Source organism: Crocodylus porosus, unplaced genomic scaffold (assembly GCF_001723895.1).
Source record: "Crocodylus porosus isolate Cpor-Errol unplaced genomic scaffold, CroPor_comp1, whole genome shotgun sequence".
Classification (NCBI taxonomy): domain Eukaryota; kingdom Metazoa; phylum Chordata; order Crocodylia; family Crocodylidae; genus Crocodylus; species Crocodylus porosus.
Genome location: NW_017728926.1, coordinates 5,660,412 through 5,684,003, shown reverse-complemented (window position 1 = coordinate 5,684,003; position 23,592 = coordinate 5,660,412). Strand labels below are relative to the sequence as shown.

Sequence of the window (23,592 nt, the reverse complement as noted above, 5' to 3'; positions counted from 1 at the left end):
ACACACACATGTTTTTCCTGCCACAACTTGAAGGTATCTGAACCAACTCCGTTAACATCATGTGTAGTCCAATTATTAGTCTCACCGGTGTCCCGCGAGGTCCCGAGGGCTCCGCCACCTCTACACCTTCACCCGTTCCACTGGGTGGTGGCCAGCCAATTGATCTGGCCACATGTCCTCAGTTCCTCTTGAGCAAACAAGAAGAGAAAGGTCAAAAAGAAAAACACAAAAATAGAGAAGGCTCTCCTGACCTGTGTCACTGCTCTGGCTGTCTGCAGCCACACTCAGAATCAAATCTGACCTTCGTCAGGTCAGTCTCTCTTTCTCCGAGAGCCCCTTGTAGACTTAAGTCTATACTACTAGCTTGTGCCACTATTACATGTACTACAGTACCCCAAAGTCAATAATGCCCCTCTATTAGGGTTACTATGGTACCTCTCTCGCGGGGCTCAGCAGCTCCCCGCGGGTAAACAAACAGCTCTGCTCGCCTCAGGGACCGGCAAACTGGGCCCCGAAACCCCGCCGGCGTGTTGCTCTCTGCCAGAGGCTCCTACCAGCACTCAGCGTAGCTGTTAGCGTTCCCTGCAGCGTGTGCCGGCGCGCTCCACCACCCCTTTCCGGTTCCTCGTTGTTGCTTCCTGCCTGTCCCGGGCTCCTCTTTATACTGGCGGGGAATTATCGGCCCCTCGCTTCCCGACGCACCTGGGTAAGGGGCTGTGCCGGGCTCCTTGGGGCTGCGGACCCGGGGCCGCTAAACCTTTGATTAGCCCGTAAGTCTTGGAGCCTGGTGGCTCCTTCTCTCTCTCACACTCCCCTACCCTGGGGGTCTTCAAGAGGAGACCGGACAAGCACCTTGCTGGGGTCATTTGAGCCCAGTGCTCTTTCCTGCCCAGGGTAGGGGGTTGGACTTGATGACCTACTGAGGTCCCTTCTGAACCTTAACATTTATAAGTCTATAAATATGCTTTAGGTGCAGTTGAAGTTAATTGCATTGTACAAAACAGTCACAGAAACAGGCACATTACCTTGCAATAAATATTAGCACCCAATATTGCTAGTTATCGTGTACTGAGCCTTTTAGGAACACATTCATATGTGCTCCCCAAAAGCATATTTGAGAAAACATAAGACATTTCATAGGGAAGCCCCCTTTCCTTTACAGAGCAGCTTTCCTGTGTGAGGGTAATGGGTGTGGAGAGGTTGCAAGAAGTTAAAAATTCTTGAAGGCATTACAGAAGGACAAAGTATTGTTATTACTGTTCCATGTCAGAAATGGGACTTGGGGATGGAGTTGGAAGAAGGAGAGATGGCTTCATGGATTTGTTTTGGAGAGACGTTCAAGCCAGCCAGGAAGATAGCTTTAGCAGCTGTTAATTGAATGCTGCCTATCTTGTAATTAGAGAAGACCTGTGACAAAGGTGCTTTGGATGGTTTCACTGCCCCATTTCCAAGCTTGATGTATGTGAGCAGGATCAGTTAGGTAGCTGTTTAATCTCAAGGTGATGCAGCACTAGGATGCTGTGTGGACAAACCTGATTAGGTTACTTAGGTGCTTTTGAAAAATATATCTGGGTTGTATAGAAGTATTTCTACCAGTAGGCTATTAAGTGTCACCTAGAAACCACACACACACTGGTGAGAAGGGGGGAATAATGCAAGTACCAGTAAGAGGCTAATGAGGGTTTCCTATTCCCCAGGGTTAACCATAGGATGCAAAATGCCCAGTCTTTGGCCTGTGGGTGGCGTGTTGGTGGATAAAGTAATTTCTCCTGGATTATGTGGTTTTGTGACAAAAAAGCCTGTTTCATCAGATATTTTGCAGGGCAACAGTGGTGGCTTTACACATTGCCTGACAGGAAACCAGGGCCCTGAGCACCCGTGGTTCTACCATGTTGTGGACGAGTACCAGAGTAAATACAATCTGCTTATAGAAGTCTCTGCAACCATGACCAATCATAGGAAGATGCAGGAGTTGGTTAGAGCCAGAGACAGCCTGTTGACCATGGACCTGCTCCCCAGGAATGTCTGCCAAGCCACGTGGGAGTGTATCTTCCACAGGGACCTATGGAAAGTCCACAGGGACTTGAACTGGCAAGTAGCTCACCAGGCACTTCCCATGCAGACTTTGAGACCCACAGAGGGGCAAGGAAGCCAGCCCAACTGCCCCAGAGAAAGCTGCCGAGGCAGAGCAGAAACTACCAACTACCTCCTATATTTCTGTCCATATGCCAAGGATGTATGGAAGATGGTAAATTGGCTCTATTTGGGTGGTAACATGAGTCAAGATCATGACCAGAAAGGTGGTGCTGTATGGGCACCTGACTAAACAACAGGGGTCCCCATCAGCCCACCATGATCAGGTCATTTCCTGCATTTCTTGAAGACCAAGAACTTCTTGATGTACCGGCACACAAAGCTTTTAGTTGAGGGTGGTGTTAAAATGGGATTAAGAAAGCTTTGGGCTTACTACCAGAAGACAGTAGGAGAGTATGGCAGACAGGTTGCAGAGACAGTCTGGCAGAGGTGCCAGTGGCATAAACTGTTCAAAGACATCTCCCTCGGGGAAGAAAGCAGCAATGACAAGGAAGAAGACAGAGAAGGAGAAAGCGAATAGAGCAGGTTGAGCAACATTGACAACGAGGACGGTGAGAGCGACAATGAAGAAGACAACAACATGAACTAACATAAGAGTAAAGACTAGAGAGTAAGGGAAGGAATAGAGGGACAGTGTAGTTGTAATGGTGAAGGGTATGTGGATGGGTGTGTGAGTGCAAGTTACTGTAATGGGTACGCAGGTGCATGAGCACATGTTTTGTAACAAGTGTATGATTCTGTAACTTTCATTTATGCTTGAAGACTGGTAAGCTTTTAGGATCGATCTGTCTGTTTATCTGTAGAAATATATTTTTGCCAAAAAAAAAGTGGTTTCATTTCCTCTAACGAACAAGTGTCATGGGGAAGAGAAGTTGGAACTGGTATTGAGGACCCCGTCACAAGGCTGTTGGTTTCTTTAAGTGAAATGGTCCAGTAATCATGTAATGAAACAGTGACACCTGAGCTGGACTGGGGGCTGGGGGGTGATACTGCAGACTGTCAATAGAAAGAGGAAGTAAGAAGAGCTAGATGCTTGTAGAGTGCCTGGGAGAGGGCTTGGTGAACTGCATGAGTTATCTGGAGAAGACTATGAGAGCCGCAGAAGGGCTGCCTGTGGATGTTTCTGGGCCAAAGCTGGAGAAGGCTGAAGCAAGAGAAGTCATCAATCCAAGCCTTTCCCTGTGCTGAAGGTCTGGAGCCAGGGTGAGCAGTAGAAGGGTTTGCTTGCAGGCTGCTCCTAGGCTGGAGAGCCGGAGGCAGGGCTTAGCAGGGAGAATGGAGAACCTCAGAGGGGTCTGGCTTCCAAACCAGCTCAGGAAAGAGAAAAGGCAGCTCCCCAGAAGCGGGCCTAGATGTTCCTGCAAGGGAGGGCTAGACCAAGGGACCTGGTTGCCAAAGGGTAAGTTGAGGGTGTTTGCATGGAGGTGTTTCCCTTGTGTGCACAGGGGGAGGGGACAGTGAATCATGAGTTGCCTGTCTGTCTTGTGTCCTGTTTTAACAGTGATCGGCTGTGATGTCTAGACCAGGATAGTGTAATAAACTAGAACTGGATGGCAAGGGATGAAGTAACAGTTAACAAATTCAGAGAAGCATAGAGAACATGGTACACGCATTCCCATAAGCAAATGGTTATGCCTGTGAACCCATTTTGTGTGTGTGCTTTCTCTCCAAGTTCCTCTTTGGTGCTTATCACTAACTTCTGGCCTGAGTGAAAAGGCTTCACAGTGGGAAAGTGTTGTAAAGGCCTGCAGAAATGTAGTCCTCTTCACAGATACTCTCATTTATTCCATATGGAAACACACTGACCTTCACAGGTGCAAGCCTTCCATGTAGGCTTTTAAATTTGGCCTGCTAGAGGCCTCTTTAAAGGGTTCAGGTGGGACCAGAGTAATTGCAGTATTTCCATGCTTAAAGGCTCTTGAAGGGACAAAGCCCACTGTAAAAAATAAATGCTTCTATCTGAACCTTTTCTACCTACTATTGTTAAGTGCAAAATTAGGAGGGATATGTAAGTCTCTACATCAGTCAATGTCCTGGGCTACTCCTGAGATGGCTGACTTGGGCATGGCTGACAACATAGCTATAGCCGTGGCTGCACAGAACTCCATATGGGCAGCTGTTGAGGTGTTTATTGAGGTTTTGTCATCTGGGCTGAGCCTTGGGTTCCTGTGATTGCTGCTGCTAAAACTTCCTGAGCTAGCTGATTTTAAAGCTAGCTTATGTACGTCTTAGATGTACCCTCAAGTTCATGGTCTAGATTAGAAACACCAAGTGCATGGGGAAAGCAAAATGGAAGATTTTTGTTTTACAAGATAAGTAAACCACTCGAAGCTATTTCTTGCTCCCTTTTAGCAACAAGCTTTGTTCTGCACTAAAAGTGTTTGTCAGTTGGAGCTCAGGGTTGCCTGTGGAGCCCGGGGAGAGGGTGTGTGATATCCTGTTTTGAAAGAAAAGCACCAACGGTGCTTGTAGAATAAATGCTTTGGTTCAAGGTGTGGGTTTGTGCAGAAGAGAGAAGCAGGAATGTTTGTAAAGCCCTTGCCTATCAATCTCTGCTTCACCCTAGGCACTTAGTTTTAGTAAAGCACAGAAGTTTAAGAGAAGCTTATATCTGAGTTGCACCTACTCAGTCCCTGCAGTGATTTGCTCTGATACATTTGTGGCATAGATTCACAGCCTACGGGGGGGCCTGTTGTTCCAAAAATGCAAGAACTCTAGATTTGAAAAGGGATAATTCACAACCATCTCCCTGCCATAAACAAGAAGGTATATGTCCAAGCAATCCTGCCAGTGGCCTAGGGTGGGCACTGACACATCCCGAGAATATAGGGCATCTCCTTGGTGAGGGGCGGCCCCTCTCAGCCAATCAATGGTGAGGGGTGGGGCTGCTACTTCCTTCGCCAATCAGTAATGAGGGGTGGAACCACCAGGTCCCTTGGCCAATTGCCAGCAAGGGGCGGGGCCACCACAAAAACGCTCCTCCTCCTGGCTGTGTACTGTCCAACCTCTAGGCACAGCCAACAGAATCATGAGGCCAAATGATTAATATGTGTGGCAGCGAGAAGCCCCCACAGGCACCGAGGATGCTGGGGACAAACCCTGGTGTTCCCGGAGGGGGAGAGAGAGCACCTGCACCCCGGTAAACTTACTGTCTGGATGGGTGGGGCAGAGTAGGAGCCACATGAGCTGGCATTTTGCTGCCTTTTCAACCAGCTGCTTCCAAGGTGGGGCAATGGCCAGCTACTGTGGTGGTCAGCTGATGGTGGCAGCTGATGCTGCCACAGCGGGGAATTAAACATCTCTGCTGGAAGCCGGCAAGGGAGGGGAAGAAGCCAGCTGGGAGCATGCTGGCCAGGTGGAGGCTCTGGGCGCTGGCTGTGGCAGCACAGAAGAAGCTGCCCCACAGCAAAGGAGGGGGAGCAGTGTCTGGCATCAGGCTGGGGACAAGCAATCCCCAGTCCCTCAGCATTAAAACTTACCACAGGCGCCCCTTTTGGTGGAGGATGCCAGACGCCTGTGGCTCAGACCCTTGAGACCAGGGAATGAGGCTCCAGGCATATCAACATCCTGGCGATGAGCCAAATTACCAAAGCCAATGCCAGACCCCATAGTTAAGGGGACCAACATAGATCATTGGGGCAATGAGTGGAATACCTGAGCGGTTGGCGAGTGGATGGGGTGTAGGGGAGGCAGAGCCCCGAGGAACACCCTGGCACACTTGAGAATACCCTGTCTTCTGTAGGGAAAGAGAACACCACTGAACTCTGTCCTTCTATTCATTTACCAACAAGTTGTGGCAGGTGAGTTGGGGGACCCTGACCTAGCCGTCGGTGTTGTACTCACAGCGCCTACTCATAGTTTCATAGTTTCTAGGGTTGGAAGGGACCTGAGCAGATCATCAAGTCCGACCCCCTGCCATGGCAGGAAAGAGTACTGGGGTCAAATGACCCCAGCAAGATGTTTATCTAACCTCCTCTTAAACACCCCCAGGGTAGGAGCCTGCACCACTTCTCTTGGAAGCTGGTTCCAGACCCTAGCCACCCTGACCGTGAAGTAGCGCCTCCTGATGTCTAACAACATGTATTTTGCCAATGAACTGAAAAACAGGACTTTTGCAGTCTGTTTCTCATTTAGAAATGGACAGGGGACAAAGTGTTTAAAAATAGAACAGTCCAGTATAAAATGGGACCAATGGCCCCCCCTACAGTGGCCTGGAATAGGGGTGCTCCACCTCCAGCCCACAGGCCAAATGCCACCCATGGAGCCTTGGAATCTGGCCCATGGGACTCCCCACAGGTTGGGAAATTTGGCAGCAGGGAAGCAGTGACAGTTAATACCACCACCAAAATCCCAAGCCCCATGGGGCAGGTCAAAGCTAGGCCACAACCCTCCTACACTGCCTCACATAGCCAGATTGGGACCAGACCATACTCCATTCCCTCTCCATGGCTGGGCCATGCCACCTCCTCCTGGGCAGCTGGTTTTGGGCCAGGCCATGTCCCCTTCTCCTTCCCCGCTCCTGTGAAGCCAGGCCATGCCCCACCTCCACCTGTAATCCAGTTCATGCTTTTAGGTTTGGTTGGAGCCAGGCCAAGCCCCCTGTTCCCACATGGCTGGATTGGGGCTGGGCTGCCCCACTCTGTGAAGCTAGATAGGACCCTCTTGCACCTGCCTCTCATGCTGGATTAGGTCCATCAGCTGAATCCAGCCCATGGAGGGATCAGGCACTGCCAGTCAAAAAGGTCAAGCACCACGGGCCTGGAAGAACACAGCTAGGTTTATAGCCATGACAAATTCATTGATTTGTTCTTGGAAACAGGGGTGACAGAACCTCCTCCATTATGTTGCTCCCGGAAACCAAGCCCTGCAGAAGAATAGACTTGGGAACAGGGTGGAGCAACAGGAACAGCTGTGGAAATTCTCTTCATTAAGCAAGAATTGTGCTGGATCCCAGAACTCCTTTCTTGGAAAGTAACATCTTAAACTGAATCAAAGAAGTGGAAGTGCCCTGAAGTTCTTCCCAGCACCATGGCAGGATAAGGATACTCAGACTATCCCTGACATATGTCTGTCTAACCTGATCTTAAGATCCCAGGGCAGGGGTTTCAGGCTACAATCCCCTTGCCTAGCCACCTTCAGTTCTTGGCTATCCTCATAGCTGGGATGCTTTTTTTGACATCATAAATTCTTTGCTGCAAGTCAGATTGACTATTTCTTGTTCTTTCCCCAGCGGAAACTTGCAGTTATTTGCATGCCTAAAAACACTGCAGATACAAAAAACTCTAGAACAAGAGTTGGCAGTGTTTTTGGGCAGAGTGCCAAAAACACCCACAACTTCAATTTGTAAGACATTATGCTGGGGTGGTTGGCAGCGGAGCTACAAGGGACTCAGTCCTTGTTGTGGTAGCGCAGCCCCGGCCCCTTCCCTGCCTCTTCCTCCAAGGAGCAAAGGGTTTAAAAATCATCTTGAGGTAACCAGTTACCTCAAATATGTCCCATCTACCTGATCCTGCCCACATATGTCAAGCTTGGAAATGGGTCAGTGAAAATATCTTTGCATGCCACACTCTGGTGCCTGTGCTGGGGGTTGCCTACCCCTGTTCTACGGGACCTGATTGTAGGACAACCCTGCCTGTATGAGGTGCAATGTTTGTTGTTCACTAGAAAGGCAGACCTTGCATTAGAACAAGGCGGTGTGGTATTTAAACACTTCAGAGTGCTTGCACTCTTCCCCACTGCATCCCCACCCACAGCACAATAAAACAATAAAACCCACAGCACTATAAAACAAAGTGTGTTCTAAGCAGCTGCTCAAATGTCTTGCTGTGAGGCCTTTCCAAGAGATTGCAGGGGAATTAAAGTACACCATGATTACCAGTCCTGCTCTTTGGCTGTGCCTGTTAACTGATGGTCCTGCTTTGAGCAGAACTTTGGATTAGATGACCTCTTGAGGCCCCTTCCAACCCTAATTTTCTGTGATCAAAAAGTTTGTTGTCTTCTTGCCTTGTGACTAATTGTCTGTCCAAGACTGTCCTGTGATTTCACACTTGTCCTTTAGGCTGTCTGTCATTGTCCAGAGATCAATTGGCCTCCCATCTCTTCCTGAGCTGCAGAGCATGTAGGCATGTGTCCTTTACTGCTGTTGTGCAGAGGGCTACAGGTAGCCTCCTGACCAGTTGCTGGAGCCTCCTCTGGAGAAGGGAGTGTTCCAGCAGGATAATGGGTAGCTGCACCTTGTTTAAGGGGGACTACACAGGGAGGAAGGTGGATGTGCAGTGGATGTTATGATGCCATTTTGCTCTGCTCATATCTAGCCTGAATGCCCCTGCAAATACTAAGTTTCTTAGGTCATTGCTTTAGACCTGCAGCCCTATTAGCTGGCTCCGTCTCCTCCTCTACCACAAAGGCAAAATACTTGTCTCTGCTTTCAGGACCCTTCTTGACCTGCTTTCCTTCCTCTCTCTCACTTGCGGTAAAGATGGCCAGCCTTGCATTCTGTCTGCCCATGGAGCCAGCCTTTGTGCCGTTTGCCAGGCTGGTCCTAGTGTTCAGGGGAGTTCTCTACAAACATTTGGAAACCTACATCATGTTCCTGCAACCTCTCCTATGCTTTGCTTCATGTCAGAACTTTGTCAGCGGTTAGGCACCTACTGTGCTGAGACCACTTACTGTCAGACTGGCCAGTTAGATCTTACTGAGCAGCCTTTGCTGGCAGTACCTGAAGAAGTGCTCCTGTGGCCATCTCCAGGTGGGGAAACTGAGGTAGACTGATAACCAAAGCAGTCCAAAGACACACTGGGTGGCAGTACAAAGGTCATAAAACAGCAGGAACATGATCGTTGAACAGGAGGATAATGAGTGTTGCTAACTACTGGTATATGCTAGGTAAGGTGTTGTACGTCCCTAGCGAGCTCTGAGGCTTGTGGTGAGGGGAGGCTCAGATGTGAGCTGTAGCTGTGAAAGGTGACTGCTTTAGCTTTACCTCTGTTTTTATTACACATATGCAGAGCTGAGCTCGGCTTCTCACAGCAAATGCAAGGCTGCTTCTTAGCCACAGACACGATCATGTTTTATTTCAGTGTGGGGTTGGCTGCCTGCTCTGCACTCTGCAGAGTGTGTGTATTTCCTGTGGGGAGCATGCTAGCTTCATATAGCAAATCAAACCTGGAGCACTTGTTGCAGCTCACACGCAGATTCAAACCAGGAGATCACCTCACAGGGAAACATTAGGCTTAGAAGGTTTTAATTCACCAAGTGTTTCCTCTCCAAACACCCACTCTTGGGAAACGGATTAATTGGGGCTGGAGCCAGAGCAGACGGTGGAGGGCAGTGTGGGGCAGGGAGAGGAGCTCCATGCAGGGAACTGGGGACGACAACTGCCTGATGTATGAAGTGCCCATGAGGGACAAGTGGAGTCATAGAACGTAGAAGAAAGTTGGACCCAGAGTGGGGAAACTTTGGGTAGAGCCAGTGAGTTTATGTTTGATTTAGGACAGCCAGTGGGCTTATATTTGTGTATGTGAATATGTTTTTTGCATGGAGATTCAATGTTTATGCTATGTTATGCTGTAAATGGTAAAATCAGTGATTTGGGAGGGACTATAGGGGTGATTGATATCCTATAGTGCCACGGTAGGGGAGGAGGCATTGAGAGGAGGTCTGGTGCTTGCGGGGGGGACCAAGACGGTACAGTGTTCAGGACAGACTAGGGCACCCAGAGGCCTGGCGGGGGGGGGGGGGCACGAGGGCCCACAGAGATAGACTAGAGGACCAGAGGGTCTGGAGAACATGTGGGGCAGGGATAGAGGCCGAAGGCCAAGGAGGACCACAGTCAGAGACTGGCAGGGTGAGGGGAGTCCGTGAATATCAACTGATTTAGGAGCAGGGCCAGGAACCAAGGTCAGGAGGGCCACAGCCAGATACTGAGGGGGCTGGCGGGCCACAGCTCAGAGAGGGGCTGGTGGGACGATGTGTGGAGTATAGAGCCCATGAGGGGCAATCTGTGGGTGCCCAAGGGACACAAAGAAAAGCCAATCCCTGAGCAAGAGAGTCAGACTGGGGCTGGAGCTTGAAGCTGGCAGTGCTAAGGCCAGAATCAAAGACAGGGTTTGAAGCGGTTGCACTAAGGCCAGCACTGAAAACAGAGAATGGAGCAGTTAGAGCTAGAGCCAGAGCATGAGAGCAGCTTTGCCTTGGGCAAAGAGAAAACAGGAAAAGTTGCAGTCCAGTAGCTGTCCAAGCTCAGGCCAAAGATGAAAGGAGAAAATTAGGTCTAGGGTGCCTAGATTCAGAGAATAAAAACAGCTTTGCCTTGGGCTAGAGGCACACAGCTGTGGCCCAGCAGTTGTCCAAGGTTGGGCCAACCCAAATGAGTGTAGCCAGGGCCAGGGGGCCAGAACTAGAGTTGGCGGTTCTTCTCCAGAGAGAGTAGGGGGATTGAAGATTAGAAGAGGGCTTCTGTCTTGTAGAGGAGGGTGTGAAAGAGCGTGGCAGTCTGCCCGGTGGAGGCTGTCTGCAGGCTAGGAAGGGTTACAGCCCAGCTGGAGGGAATTAGAAGTGTTTGCAGGAGAGAGAGAGAGCAAGAGCGAGAAAGAGAGAGACCTGCAAGTGGGATGTGGATCCGAGACTGAGTAAAGTATATGGCTTATGTTGATTGACTCCTGCTAGGAGGCAGCTTGCCTCACAGGAGTAAGGTCTATAAACATAGGATGTGAGCTTAAAGAGATCTAGTTAACCTCAAACCGGACTCAAGGTCTTATGCCCGAGTAAAAGGGGGCTGACTATAGAGTCCCTACAGCCCGACAGTCTGGCTGCTGGAGGGGGCTCTATGAATCTGATGGAGTCTTCTGCAAACGAAAGCCTTGTGGACAGTTCTGCTGTAAGACAGAGATAGGGCTGGTAGTGAGATGGGGGTGATAGGGACATGAGGGGGACGAGAAGCCTGGCATCACTTTCAGTGTGACTGACATGGGAGATAGAAGGAAGTCACCTGATTTATACTGCTTCTCTTGGTCTAACACCCTGTCTAGTTTCACCATGAGTTGTGCGTAACTGTGACAGCCCCTTGACTGTCCCAAATGTTGTGAAGTGAATGGCCCTGGGTTTTTATCTAAAAATCTATAATTAAATCAATGATCAGTGCTGGCTGCAGCTACAGGGGATTCTCACTGTGGAAACCCCTCAGCAGTATCGCAGCCTCAGCATGTGATTCAGTAGCATCTTTGGCAACCAGCCCTGGAAGACCACTGCAAGCTGGAATCTCTCCAGGGACAGGACCATACAAGCCCGATTCCCCTCTGTTCAAGCAGTCTGATTTGAGGCGCTGGCTTCTCTCTCTAGAAGGTGGAGGGCTGATCCTCTTACAGTAGCATTTCAGGCAGGACATTAACTTCACAAGAAGGACGCAGTGGTGGGTGGGAAATCAAGGTGGGAGAAGGCCCTCAAAAAGCCCCATATATGCCAGTGGTCAGATTTCAGGCAGATTCACAGTTCCTTGTTCCCAACCTCCAGCTGCATGAAAACCCTTGTGTTCTTTCAGTTTGCTTCTTACAAAATGAGAGAACTGAGAACCACTCTGGATTCTCCTTCTTTAAAAGTGGGGTTTCAATCCTCATTTCCACAACCCTGCCTCTGGCTCCAGTAGGCATCCTGCTCACCTGGGTAACAAGGAAACAAGAGGCATGTAATCCCATTAACCTTGGGAGGAAAAAACACTCCAAGCAGCTTGTTATTGACTTTGATTACAGCTCCCACACTCCCAGATACATTGCAAAGGCTGGATTTTGGAGCCTGAGCACTGACAAGGATCCATCTATTGCCTTGCTATGGCCAGCACAATGAGGGATAGTTTTCCTACTTTATGGAAACAAATGGTGTAGAAGGCCATGTGGTGGCAGTCATACATGAATTACCCCAGCCTGGGACTGCTGGAGTCATGGCAGTGTTCCTGGGCTCTTTCTTACCAGGCTCCTTCCCACATGATTACACCTGTTGAACTAGCTTGAGGGGCAAATTAATGTGCAGTGACTCAATATGGCCAAGGACACTGACTGGGGGGTTAGTAAGTGTTTGCTTATAACTAGCCAGGAGGGCAGAGGATGTTCTGATCTATGAGCCTGATGAATCAGGTCATGCAGGCAGGTTTTGCAGCAGATTGGAGGGGTGAAGACCACAGAGACATCAAGGGCTAGAGCAGAGGCAGAAAAAGCGGGGTGAGGAAGGGTAAGTGACAGGCATCTTCCTCCCCCTCTCTCTGTCTGACAGGTGACGCGAGGAGATTACCCTGTGCAATGATGAGTGTCAGAGGAGTGAGAACAAGGATCTGGTCAAGCCTATGAATAAAGCCAAAGGGGAGCAATGCATGTGATCCACAGCCTGAGCAATGGGAGGTGGAGCCCTCTGGGCACTGGACAGGTGGCATGGGGGATCGACCATGGCAGCAGAGTCCCTGGAGCTCCAGGGTTCTCTTCCCACCGCATGTGCTTTGTTGCAGGACCCTCAGCATGTCATGTCACTCTTCTCTGCCTCAGTTTCCCTGCTGGAAAATGACCCCCTTGGGCAATGAGCATGGTCACTGCACTAAGGATCAGTTTTCAGTGGGCATGTCTTGCAGACAGCCATTTCACCCTCCAGCTCTGCCTCAGCCCTGATGTGTAGTTACTGCTTGCTAGGTGACTTTCCAGTGGTGCCCTCTGTTCTCAGTTCTCGATCTCTCAGGAGCATGCTCTGGTGAGGCAGTCAATGTGATGCTGGGTTTGAAGGAAGAAAGTGTCCAGGCTCATTTGAATGACTGCCTAGTGAGAATAAGTGTAGCTCTTCTGGTTTAGTAGTGTTTTGTGCCATTTTAATGCTGACTGAGCAAGTCTCTGCTGGTGCATTTCATTCCCTTGTATTTCCTGCTGGTTTTGGACAAGTCTGTTCCTAGCAGAGCTAATCTCCATGAAGAGATGTGCCAGGAGAGTTCAGGAACGGTGCAGTGTGGCAGCAAGGAAGAAGGGCACAACATCAGGCTGTAGAAGAGTATTGATTTTTAGCTCATTTGTGGGGTGGGGAGCCTGCATAGCTTCTCTGGTATGGTCCTGGGAGTATTTTCCTCATTTTGTCTCTGAGAAGTATACACAGAAAGGGGAACAGCGCTGTAGTCAGAAGTCATGTGGAAAACTCATTGCTCATCATCATGTGACTGGAAAGTAGAAACTGAGGGGAGGGAAGTAAAGGTCTAGGTTTTGGCTTGGCTCTGGTACTCCATGTGACCTTGAGCAGCTGGCTTCATAGCTCTGCGCTCTGCTGCCCTAGCTATAATATGAGGCATTTTTAAAAATTTTTTTCTGCCTCATTTTTAAAACCACAGGCCACATATTCATAGGCTGTAGTGTGATGGAAGACCATTCTGTTCATTTGGTCCTTTCTCCATCTCGATGGCCCGAGAACTTCCACCAAATTTTTCTTTGCTGAGTCCAATATTCTTCAGCTGCTTTATATCACATCCCTTCCTAGAAAGGCATCTAGATGTGATTTCTCAGTGCCAGGGCGGGGAGAATGAACCAGCCACTTTTTATTTCTGCTTGCCAAAACCATACAAATTTAAGGCAAATAGAGAGAGAGAGATAATAAGTACCCACAGTCTATACAGTTCAAGGCCATCTTTCATTGCAAGACACCATGGAACCATAAAATGATTGCAGTAGAAACTGACACAGTCCTGTTTACAGGACTGTGTTAGCACAGATCACCTCCACCATGATAATAGTAATGGGACACTTAAGTACTTACTTATTTACTTGATACTAAGGTGAGGTTCCCCAACTTAACATGGGGTGAGGCCCCCATCTGAGAATTGTGTATGGGTGGGAGGTGGGAGATGGCTGTGTGGCCTAGGCTCCAGCACCTATGCATGACTGGGGCCGTAGCCATCCTATGCATGGTTGGGGCCATAGCCGCAGCTGCAGCCTGCCTCCCCCTGCTGCCTCTGCACCCTTCTATCTCCCCCCTCTACCCAGGTCAAATGTGAAAACTGATAAGGAGAGCAGAGGTCTATGAATTACTTAGCTCTGCTACTTCATGCGACTTACAGAAAAGTCCCATTATTTCAGTGCGTCTGAAGCTCTGTCCCTTTGTAACACGAGAATAGCAGGCCTTATTGTTACAGGAGTGCTGTGAAAAATCAGTATTTGCCTGAGTGTTTTGAACTCCTCAAAGCAAAGTGTAATACTGTCATGAAATCAAATAATTACAAACAGAAGAGAGAAAGCTAATACTTCTGGACAACAGTCTTTCCTGCCCACACCTAGATCTATACTACAAGCAATGTTATCTACTCCCATTCCAAGTCCCATAGTAATATTCCCATGACTTTCTTTTCTTTTTCAGACACGGTGAAAAGTTGTGTTCATACAAATATATCAATCACTGGCTTGAACTGGTTGATTGCTACTGCAATTTGTTTTTAACCCCACTGAATATAGCTGTTATATTTGTTACCCAAACATCAAAACAGTGACAAAAATCAAGAATGGAGTTGGCTTCATTGATTCTTCACGTGCACGTTGAGAGAGATGGAAACAGTGTACAAAGAGTTTACCAAGTGAAAAGTAAATGGGTCTTTAAAAACAAGGATCACTTTTTATAGCTTTCTGTTATGTCACCAGAGCTTCATTATTCTATCGCACAAATTCACTGGTAACCAAATACTACTTCTAATATTTTTCCTGATATTTCATAGTTTCATAGTTCCTAGGGTTGAAAGGGACCTAAGCAGATCATCGAGTCCGACCCCCTGCCATGGCAGGAAAGAGTACTGGGGTCAAACGACCCCAGCAAGGTGTTCATCTAGCCTCCTCTTAAAGACCCCCAGGGTAGGAGCCAGCATCACTTCTCTTGGAAGTTGGTTCCAGATCCTAGCCGCCCTGACCGTGAAGTCGCGCCTCCTGATATCTAGCCTAAATCTACCCTCTGCCAGCTTGTGACCGTTATTCCTGGTCACTCCTGGTAGTGCACAGGGGAACAGGGACTTCCGCAGTGCCTGCTGGTCCCCTCTGACTAGTTTGTAACAGGCCACTAGATCCCCCCTCAGCCTTCTCTTGTGGAGGATGAACAGGTTCAGGTCCCATAGCCTCTCCTCGTAGGGCCTGCCCTGCTGCCCCCTGATCATGGGAGTAATATTTGACTATCCAAAAATGATTGGGAAGTGTGTTTCAGTGAATTTCAGTGACATATACTGGATAAACATGATTTCCTGCCTGCCCAGACTGGTGCCTTTATTTAAGCCATACAACAATGAGATTGATGGTTTCAAATGACTGGAAACCGGTAGTCAATTTTCAGAACTGGGAAATGGTTAATGCAGTTAGTTGTTCCTCGGTCCTGCACATCTGTGGAGTGTTACAAACCCTGTCTTGCGAAACTGCCTTTCAGCAGGGAAGTGGTGAAAACTTTCAGTCTGGCCTATGGTGCAAGTAGTCACATTTGTCGGTGCGAGCTCCCTCCCCACAGTATGACCATATAACTGATGTGAGTAGTCTGCCCTAGTGGGGAACAATACAGAGACCTGGGCTCATATCCCAGGATTCAGATTCCCCACTCGCTGTCTCTCTGTGCTCTCAATGCAAGGGCATTATGGAGTGATTAATTTATTTCCCTTTGAGATTGTGAGAAAAAATGGTCTAGATCAGTGTATCTCAAGCCATGGGTCGTGACCCAAAAGTGGGTCACAAAAACATAGCAAAGGGTCATGAACAAACTTTAAAAATGCTTGGGACTGCAGAGGCCGACATGCATGTAGTAGCTAGGTAGTGGTGGAGAGCAGCTCCCTGAAGGTAAGTTGGAGGGGTGGGGGGTGGAAGGGAGGGTGGGGGAATAGGTGCCTTGTTTGGAGGGGCATGTGCGCCTCCTGATTTCTGCACCCACACTGAGCATGGGGCAGCAGCTTGGCTGGACCAGCACTGGCAGGAGCTGCCTCTATGGCCCAGCAGGTAGGACCCAGCATGGATGGGCAGAGCAGGGCAGTTGGGTTTGTTGCTGCTGCTGCTGCTGCCGGGACCTACCACACACCAACTGTGCCACCAGCAGTGTGAGGAGTAGTAGGTGGAAGGGAGGTGGGGTGTGATGCCTTTGCCTCCTCTTGTCACTGATTGCTCACATGCTTAGCCACAGCCCTACCCCACTGCCATGGCCCAGCTGCCACCACTGCTCCCCTCAGGCTGTGACTCTACCCTAGAAGGGAGGTGGATGAGGGGCAGTGCAGGTGTCTTCTGCTAGGTCCAGCCAGGCTATAGTCCCATGCCCACTGTAGGTGCAGAAACTGGAGCTGAGAGGGGGAGGCATGTGCATACCCAACCCCTGCCCCACAGACTGGGGGGGCTGGGTCCTGGGGATGCAGGGCAGTGGGTCAGGAGTGAGGGGCACTGTTAGGGCCAGGGAGCTGTGAGTCAAGAGTGAGGTGCATTGGCAGGGCCAGAGGGTGCTAGTTGAGAGTGAGGGGGGGCCTCGAGTCCCAAGGGGTTGAGAACCACTGGTCTAGACCACTGATTTCCTGGTGGGATGGTGACACATGCTGTTGTCTGCTACAGGCTCTCCCTTGCCATCAGGATCAAGGACTACCACTTCTCTTGGAGGCAGCAGCCATGAATGGCTGTGCCTGACAGCTGACTGAGAACAAGCTGATGCTGTGTATTGGCTTGTTCTGACACCATTATTGCCTTGCACATGATTCAGATGTGCTCGTTCTTCACAAGGTTTGCAGGCTTAAGAGTATGTTGGGATAAACTAGGCAGCCAACAGTTGTGAATAAGTTGAGTGTGTTTAGAGACACCCGGTGTCTGAAGCGGTTTACACCCAGTAGGGTCAGCTGGAGCAAAGACTGTGGTTGATGCCATTTGACCAACATTGACAAGTACAAGGGGCTTGTGTTTAAGCTGCATGGGCAAATATGGGGAGCTAAATAAAGGCGTTCGGGGGGGACGGGGCTGGTCTTAGCTCAGTTTCCCTTCAAACTTGCTTGCCATGACTTTGATTGAAAGAGAAAAAGAGGGGTTCAGTGATAACTCTTTGAGCTGGAGAATTGCCATTTGCCACCCAAGTGATAAACTCTCATAGTGCAGCCTTTATTGCTCAGGGGGATATAGGGTTACAATTCCCTCATTAGCAGGGAAGTCCATGCAACAGATAAGAGAACTGGGTGTCCCCATATTTTATAGATACTTATTAACTAGACACAGTCCTTCCACCTGATGATTAACCCTCTAACAGAGCTCATTCTCTGTGCCCTCTGGAAACCTCACGCCAGGAGTTGCCTCTGTTGCCCCCTTGGTGCCCACACAGCTGCTTGGGTTCATCTTTATGGTCCCTGTGGGGATTGGTGGCTCGATCCTGGTCTCCCCACCCGCGTATTGTCCTGGGGATACTCCTTCACTGGGTTACCCCAGTGCCTCCTCTTGTCGACCCGGTTCTCCCTGGCACTCACCAACGTGGCTATGAATCCCGGCAAAGTATCTCATCTCGAGGTGGACCTGTCTTGCCGTCTGCCGTCCACCAGTCCATGCTCCCTCCTGGATCACAGGTAAGGCTTCCTCCTCTCCCCTCTAGTAAGTAGACTCTCCTCTGTCTTCTTGTGCCTGAAGGGAAAATGTGTTTGCCCAGCCGCTGGCTTTATACCGCCCTGGCGAGTTAATCACTTTGACTTATCCCTGGTGTGCAATCCCCTCACCTGGTGGCATGCTTCCCTAAGCTTGCCTCCCAGCTTGGTGACCAGTGCCTTCTGGGTCTGGGGGGCACCTGGGGTCCACCTGCGGCTACTCACCAAGCCAGGAGGCTGTGGGGGGATGCTGCCAAGCACATGCCCCCCCCCACGCTGCTGTGCAATGCTCCATCAGCCCCAGCATCACAGCATTCACCAGCCGCGCCTGGTGCCTCGAGCTATGTAGAAAAAACCATTTAAAGCTGTGTCTATGGCCGAATTGCTGATTCTCCAACTCAGAATTGAATCTTCAGATTCAGATTTGGCTGAATTGAATCAGGAGAGTGATCTGAATCAACTAATCAAATCACTGTCCCCTGAATCAGGTCGAATCCAAATCCAAATCGAATACGGCCTGCTTCAGCCACTAATCAACTACCTTAAGGGGGTTCCAAAGAGGATGGAGCTGCTAGACTGTTCTCGGTGGTGGCAGATGACAGAATAAGGACCGATGGTCCCAAGTCGCAGCAAGGGAAGTTTGGGTTGGATATTAGAAAAACTTTTTCACTATGAGGTTAATAAAGCAATGGAAGCGGTTACCCAGTGGGGTTGTGGAATCCCCATCCTTGGAAGTTTTTAAAACACAGCTAGACAAAGTATTGACTGGGATAATGTAGTTGGGGATGGTCCTGCTTTGAGGACCATCCTGAAGTCCCTAGATAATCTTCTTAGGACCCTACCAATCCTAATTTTCCTATGATTTCTATTATTTCTAGAGCAAAGCTGATGGTGTGAGGTCCAGGGCTCACTGGCTGGTTCACTTCGGATTCTGGGGCAGGTCTTGACTTGTGGTAGTCCCTGAGGGAGGAAAGAAATGTGAATGTGCTTCAACTTGCTGCAGGCTGCTGAATGCGACAATTATAGTTTCTACCACCTGGCATTCAGGAATCGTGGCCTGAGATGTGGCCTCATCAATGCTGAATAGAGGGGGATAATCACTTGCCTTAATCTGCAGGGTGGGACAGGTGAACTCAGCAGTGATGGACAAGGACATGTAGAAGACAGAAAGAGGGAGAAATGTCCTCCCCAGGGATCTCAGAAAGGGCCTAGGATTGTTACCAGTCAAACCATTACTTAGGTAGCTCTCCATTAAGTCAGCACTTACTGCACTTGTGCCAGGAGTTGTTTATTGAGTGGGTTGTCTAAGAGGTAAAAGATGCTTCCAGGTATTGCTTCATGGCAACTCATCTTTTGGCTGAGACATGGCACAAATGTTTTAATATAGGGATTAATGCTTTTTCATGAAGGTTAATATGAGAAGAGGGCAGATGGAGGGTTTTTGAAAAGGGGGTGCAGATGGTGTGGTACATCATCACATATAACACAACATCCATTGTTATCCAGTTAAAGAAAAACTAGAATCTTTACAAATATGGTAGGGGGCTAGCACCATATAATTCAGTTTAAGATCAAAGGAAAAAAATAACTGTTGAAATGGGCACTTATTTGCTAGAGTATCTGTAAAGTTTTAACAAAGAGAGTAAGCTAGGAAAAAATAGTCACAGGATAGTAGATCATTAGTGCTGTTATTATAGGGCTTATATAGCCATGGGTCTACAAGTCCTTGATGGTGGAGCAGACAGAAGATTTTAAAATCTCAATGACTGCAAAGGCAGACAAAGGCAACAGTGGATTGAGATCTCCAATTGTCTTGGTCTGCTTGCCATTGAAATGAACAAGTGTGCTGCAGAATTTTGCTATGGCAATGAGCTACAATAGGTATGAGGATGAGGAATGTCTTAACAGGTGTGCTGCAGAAAAGTTTTATAAATATAAGTGTGCCTTGGGCTGGAAAAGGTTGGGAAACACTGTTCCATGAGAATGGTTTTAGCACACTTCTTCAAGCCCTTCGGCAACCAGGTGGTGATAACGGGAGCAGGATTGTGAGGCCTGGAAGCTCATTGTCGTGAACAGGCAAGGCACTAGTTACAAGAAGGTCCTCTTGCACTTGGATCTGCAGTAGTGCGATTCAGCAGCTGTAACTGCAATTGAGCAGCCCTTTTTAGGGGCTTGCACCAATATAAAGAAAATTGTCTGGATCAAAATTGGCATGATATGGCCAACAATTTGGCTGATAGGTGACCTGTGCATGCGCAGCCGTAGAGCAGCATGTAGGCAGTGAGGAGCAGAGCCCAGCAGCTTGAAGAGCAGTGTCCAGCTGGTAAGTCTGTTGTGATGGGATGGGTGTGGAGGGCAAACTAAATCTCCCCGCAATGAGGGAGGGCTGGGGCTGGGGCTGGGGCTGGGACAGGGGCTGGGGCAAGTACTGCCCTGACGGGGTGGGGCAGGTGCGGGATGTAGCTGCGGCTTGGCCCCGGGGGCACCGGGAGGGGGGGATGGCTCCCCCTGATGCTCCTGCCACTTGTCCAAGAAGGCCCCGCAAAGCCCCCACTTCCAGTGTCAGCACTGCCCACCCAGAGCACAGACTGGTGCAGCCCCAGCCTTGTCCACCCTGCTGTGTGCAGATCTGGGGGCACACGCCACCCCCATGCCCTCCCAGATGAGCATCAGGAGCCGCCGGATGAGCAGCCCCTAGATAAGTGGCACACAGCATCTGGAGTGCTCCACCTGGACGAGCCATGGCTCTGTTCCCTGCCCACCCTGCCTCAGTTGGGCAGTGCTTACCCCAGCCCTTGTCTCAGCCCCAGCCCCAGCCCCAGCCCCACTCCCTCCCTCAGCACATGGGGCCTTGATCTACCTCCTACACCCCTTCGCTTCCCCTTCCACTACAACAGATTTACCAGCTGGACACAGCTGCATCAGAAATTGGATCAGTATTGGCCAATATGCTTCCTTAAAAATCGGCTATTGGTATTGGCCCCAGAAATCTCTATTGCTGCACCCCTAGTAACCTGCCCTAAAGCACATTTAGAATTCCCCTTTGATAACTTTTCTCTTGGGGTCAACTCCCTTTCTTGATTAACTATTGCCTATCAGTTAGCTCATCTTTTCTTATGACTAACTTGTTCCTCCAGTGGGAGGGACATTTACTGTAAGGGGTTTGTTTTGTATCTGTTTTATATGCTTTCTCTCCTACTGGCTGCTAAACTTTGAAAATGGTCCTCTATGATCAGTTCCCTGATGGGCTTTATGAAGAAATCCTCCTCCCTCTTTCCCTGGGTCTGAGACCTCCCACCCTGCCCTTATTGTGCATAGATCCTTTGTCTTTGGTTCCACAGGTTCCCTGATGGGAAACTTGTTTGACGACTCTGGTCACTCCACCGAAGGCTGCTGTCCGCTTATAAAATGACTGGTTTGCATCAGCAGGGTTCAAATAATGCCTGTTTCTGTTTGCAACCAGGTGATGATGTCAGAAAAGGTATTTAAGGCCACCTGGTCTGGGGGAGCTCTTCCTCCAGCAGACATCTTGGAACTCAAGCAGGTACCTCAGGTTGCTGTCTGCATGATTTAGTGAGTATGCTTGAAGATTAGCTAGAAAGTTAGATCTAATAAATCAGACACATAACAAAAGGGTCACTGAACTCTATATTTGATGAAAGGCTCAAAATATTCTGCTTTGCTCAAGGTGTTTTCTTTAATATTCCTCTGTCCTGTACCTCTTCCCCAGTCTCTTCCTCTCCGATCAATGAATGTTATCTGGTACAGCATGCCTAGGTGTGGATTCTTGAGGGAAGAGATAAGGGACCAACTGTTTATCTCCCTTTGCCTGGCTAGTTAAAGTGGGCTTGGCTTTTTACTTTCCTCCAGTGCAGGAGGCAACTTTTGAATGCTTCAGGCTAAAAGAAGCACCCCAAAATACCAAAGTGGGGTGAGGACCCCCAAGGTCTGCAGGGTCTGTGTACCCTGGGCTGCACAGAGCCCTAACAGAGACTGGAGCCTGCGTGGTTGCAGCAATCACCCCAGGCTTGCTGGTGTGCTTCAGGAAGGGGATTGGCCAAATTTAGGTACCCCAGGGGAGACACCTGAAGAGTGGTTTTGGGCATGGCACAAGGAGAGAGTGATTTAATGTATTAGCACTCCCTACTGTCCCACCACAGGCTTTAGTTCTGGTATTGCTCAAGAGCCACCCCCAGCAGTCAGGACTTTTTAATAACAAAAGGTGGACCATTGATTAAGCAAGACCCAGACAACCAACACCTTCTTCTAAGAAGTAAAGGATATAAAAATCTTTGTGCCCAGACTTTAAATTTAATTTATGAAGTGTTTAACAAGGAATTACTTGAAGATGCTAGAGTTAAGAGGTATCAAACAGGGAGTAGGATGGCTAACAAGGTGCACTTTATGAGGAAAGAAATCACTCAAGCACACGATAGCTGCAACTAAGTGCCCAGCTCTTCTCAGGCTATGGATTCATGTCGTGGAGGAAGCTGTCAGGACAGACCATCTCTGCCTGTGAGGTGAGATACAATTGCTGCCAAAGACAGATGATACTGGACTTTGGGATGAGTGGGGCTCATTAAATATTGTAATAAATACAGGCAACCCCCACTTAGTGCTTTTAATTGGTTCCCGAAAAACTGTGCGCTAAGCGAGACAGTGTTAAGAGAAACCGATTTTCCCATAGGAATTAATGCAAACAAATACAGTTTATTCCCCAAAATGGTTGGTCAAAGATTGTGACATCAGATCCAAAACCAAGCTTATGGTTTATCAAGCAGTCTTGATCCCCACCTTCCTGTCTGGAGCTGAGATGTGGACAATGTACAGGAGACACCTCAAAGTCCCTGGAGAAATACGATCGACGTTGCCTACAAAAGACCCTTTTAATCTAGTGGGAGGACAAACACATGGACCTCTCACAAGCAAACACCACGAGGTGATGATCATCCGACACCAACTTTGTTGGGCTGCCCACATCATCCAGGTGTCTGACTCCAGGCTCCTGAAGCAAGGTTTATTCTCCCAGCTCAGTCCAGGCGTATGCTCAAGAGGAGGGCAAAGAAAGTGCTTCAAGGACATCCTTAAGGCCAACTTGAAGAAATGCAACATTGACATCAGCTTGTAGGCTATTGCCCAGGAGCACCCCAAACGGAGGAAGAGTTTGCTTCAAGGACCTCAGCACTTCGAAACCTCACAGCAACAGGGGATGGAAAAGCAGAGAGGCCGAAACAGCGTTGTGGGACTGAATCAGGAAGGCAGAGCCGTCCACACCACACGGAAGCATGTGCCCAAGTTGCGAAAGCACCTGTGGATGCCGCAGTGGCCTTTGTCAGTCATCTTCGGCCTCACGGATAAGTCTGTCATTGGAGACAATCCTCCTCCACGGGGAGGGATCGCTGCTCCATCCTTATAGTTAAAGGTACATCTCTGATTCAGATGACTAAAACTAGCATTCTTGGTGCCCTGCCAATGCCTCCAGTGCTTCCCTTAGTCGTTCCTACCCCCGCATTACGGTTTATAGCAAGAGCCCAAGACAGTCTGCAGGGTACTATTGCGAAATAGAGGCGGGGCACCTCCAGCAACAGGCGGAAGAAAGGATCCTTCGGGTAGCGAGGCATGAGTGACTAGGGAGGCCCGAGGCCTGTGGACGCCTGCGGGGGTGGGGGAGAGGACAGCGCGAGTGGAGCTGCTCCTGCCTCCCGGGACGCTGGTGTTCAAGTCCGGGTCCGAGCGGGGCCCACTGCGCCCCGGGGCCGATGCCGGGGCCGGGCCCGGGCCTAGCGAGCTGCGCCCCCCACCCCGCCCCGCCCCGCTGTGTTGTCAAGCGTTGCGGAAAGTCCCAAGTTCGCAGCTCAGCTTTCGCTTTCACCTTGTCCCGTGGCCCAGCGCGACGCGGCCCCTGCCCCTGGCCCTGGCCCTGGCCC

At 49.5% G+C, this 23,592-nt stretch overlaps 1 protein-coding gene across 1 annotated transcript in view; it reads left to right on the top strand.

Annotated features, from left to right (window-relative positions):
* The first annotated feature begins 9,774 nt into the window (after positions 1-9,774).
* TNFRSF14 (TNF receptor superfamily member 14) overlaps positions 9,775-23,592 on the top strand; it is a 23,005-nt gene continuing 9,187 nt past the window's right edge. Inside the window, exons 1-2 of the mRNA XM_019541266.1 lie at positions 9,775-9,780; positions 19,986-19,988. The gene's annotated coding sequence lies outside the window, so the exon portion shown is untranslated. The remainder of the gene's footprint in view (positions 9,781-19,985; positions 19,989-23,592) is intronic.